The sequence below is a fragment of the Echinops telfairi genome, unplaced genomic scaffold, assembly GCF_000313985.2.
Source record: "Echinops telfairi isolate 266 unplaced genomic scaffold, ASM31398v2 ScPeMD7_5;HRSCAF=22, whole genome shotgun sequence".
Taxonomy (NCBI): domain Eukaryota; kingdom Metazoa; phylum Chordata; class Mammalia; order Afrosoricida; family Tenrecidae; genus Echinops; species Echinops telfairi.
The window spans coordinates 24,139,784-24,142,888 of record NW_022103901.1 but is presented as its reverse complement, the minus strand read 5'-3'; positions in this window follow the sequence as shown (position 1 = coordinate 24,142,888).

The following is a 3,105-nucleotide window of genomic DNA, read 5'->3' as shown; positions in this document are numbered from 1 at the left end:
CCAGACTTGCAAGGTAGAATTCGGATCATGATAGTGGGGGTGGGGAGGAAACATTTAGGAACTAGAGGAAAGTCGTATTTTTCATCGTTGCTACATCACATCCTGACTAGCTTGTCTCCTCCCCGAGACCCCTCTGCAAGGGGATCTCCAGTGAAGGCCAGTACTTTTAATGAGTGATCCTATATGCATTTTTTATTGAGGTTCTTAGATTCTCCACTTAACAAGTAGAGAAAAATGTTCAGATTGAGCAGCATCTGAGGGCAGTCAGGGTTTAAACTCTGATGGGCTTTCAGCCTCCAGAGCTGCTCTTTAGGCCACAAGGTTCCAGTCCTCCTATCCAGAATGGCCGGTGCATGGGGCTACACTCAGTGAGCAGGCTGGGACAGCTCTGGGTTTGTCTGCTCACATCGCCAGCACTGCTCAGGAAACTGCTTCAGCCCTCCACATCCAAACAGGGCCTGGCCCCTAAGAGGTGCTGTGCTGCACACATTCGTGTCAAGTGAAGAAAAAAGGAAACGCCTATTGGCAATTGACCAAGACCGATGACAGATTGCTATTATTGAAATGTGCTTCTGAGCCTCAGCACCTGCGTAGCTTCAAACAGTTTTGTAATGTCTCTGAGTCTGTTTCTCTACTTTAAAAAAAATGGATCTAATAATTGTACCTACTTCAGTGAGCTATTTTGAGAATTAAACAAGGCAGGTGAGAAAGCAGATAGAAAGTGCTCAGTGCGTGTCAGTCACTATTGTTCGGAAGGCCAACAAAGTGTTCTGTGAGGTAGGAATTTAAGTATGTTATAGGTGTGTCATTGTTGAGCTCATTTGCCCTCAACTGGAATGCGCTTGACCTCACCTCTCATAGCATAGGCATCATGCTTGCTTCACTTAAACAGCTCCAGACTGGCAGTCAGCCCCCACTCCATCCCGTGCCACACACATAGACCCCAAACACTTGATACCTCTAGCTAGTGGGTAGCCAGTCTTCAACCCTGTGGATAAAACTGCCCTCCCTTTTCTTTCCCCAGCACCCATGGCTCTCGGGCTGATGGGGACCAAAGAGGAAGAGGACAGTGCCCCACAGACATGTCTTAGTTGAGTGTGCCCTCTCTCTACTGCTCCCTGACAGGCAGCGGCCGACTGTGGGCAGGCTGCAGCCGCTCCGGGCCTCTCCATCCAGTAGAGGGCTCTTGCAGAAACCCATGAAGGAGCTTAGTTCATTTAGATGACAGGTACAATTGTCCAATAAATGACTAAAATTCAAGCATTCCTCCTCGCGAGACAGGAGGGAGGCAGTTCGTTTTCTTTGTGTCCGCGGGTTGATGTGCACAAGTGCTGCAGCAGGTGCTCCAGCCACGCAGCACTCCTGCTAGGAAAACTGCAGCAGACCCAGCCAGCGCACAGCAGGAAACGTTTCCAAGGTAAACGGTTTCCTCACGTACAGGTGCGAAGAGTGAAATTTGGGGTAAAAATGAGCAGAACTGAAAACCTGGCAGCTTCACCAGAGGAAAGTGGAAGGCTCCTTCAGCTTCTCTGCAACACTGGAAACCCTCACTCTTAGGAGTACCGCTTTCCTCCCAAACGGGGCTTCCATGCCACCCTTCACCGGTAGGTGGCGCCCTCACACCAGATCTTTTCACGTGAAACACGAAGTTTCGAATCCAGTAAAAGTGTGCTGTTTTGTGGTCAGCTCTTCCGGTGATAACACTGGGCATGGCAGGCACACAGTTCTAAAAAAGAAAGCCTGTGGGTGAAAGGAGGTTAGTCTCCAGTGACAGATTGGCAAGAAGTGACAGCACTTGTGGACCCAGCCTTCCTGCTCTTACCTTGTGAACTTTAACGTGTCTGTTGGGATCATTATGTACAGTTCATAGAATTGTGGAGACTATAAATGAGATTATGCACTCAGTATTACATACAGGGTTCACGAAATGTGCTGTTATCATGAAGTGGCGAGTGTTATAGAACCATATATACAGTTTGAACCCATTTATTGGGGTAGGAGGGGGGAGTATGCATAGCCCTGTAACAATGTCTGGAAGGCTGTAATGCCAAAATATTAACAGTATTCTCTGGAATTAACAAATTTGTTCTTACCGAAACCTTTTCTGAATGTGGGCTGGATTTTAAAACATTCGGCATCTATTGCATACGTAATTAGAAAATAATTCTACATAAAATTCTCAAGCTTGAGCATTTGCCCCAGGCCTTAAGTGTGGCTGCTACAAGACCTGGTCTTCTGGAGAAGTGGATTTGGTTCATCAGGAAAGGCCCCAGGCATAGTGCCAACCTCACTGAGCTAGCTACAAGGCTCTGAGAAACCCATTTCTTTAGTGGCGGACAGGAGAGTGTCCAGGAACTTGGTCTGTCATTCTGCTAACCTTGGCCTATGGCAGTTCTGACCAAGGCCCAGCTCCAATTTTGCCTTTTCCATGGAGCAACTTAAAACTCGCCCTTTTGTTGGATTCCTTCTGCCCAGCTAAACCCCCGACTGTGCTTCCTCTCCAGGCTCCAGCCCTCGGTACCAAGGATGGGCTTGCTTTTAGACACATTAGCACTTCAGCTCCAACTGCTGGGTATTCTTAGATCAGTCACTTGAATGCCACTTGGGCCCTTTTCTCGGCTTTATAAAATGAGGAAATAGCACTTGAGGAAGGAATTCAAATAACTAGTTTGTGGAAGATGACAGTTGCGAAGTAGGCTTCATATGAATTCTTTCCCTTTTCTGCGCATGTTTATTCACCTTTACTATGGGGACATTAATAACTCCCGTTAGAATTAGAGAAGACCCTAAAAGCAAGGACATTTTACCAAGGACCCCTTCCAAATGCAGGCTCAGACCACAGAGGCGGCTCCCTATGCCGAGCGCTTTCCCAGGTCTGCCCTTGAGCCGAGGAACAGCTAGGGCAGTGTTTCCTCCCGAATGGGTGGGGCTGGCGGTTTGCCCTTGGGCCCCCAACTCTCTTGAATTCCACAGAGGTTGGAGACCGGACTGAAGCCTCGTCTGCACGTTGCATTCTCTCAGCCGATGCTCCCACTTTATGGCTGCCAACTTGGCCTTCCGTCCAACACACATTCCACTCATATGTGCGTTTGTGCATTCTTCCTC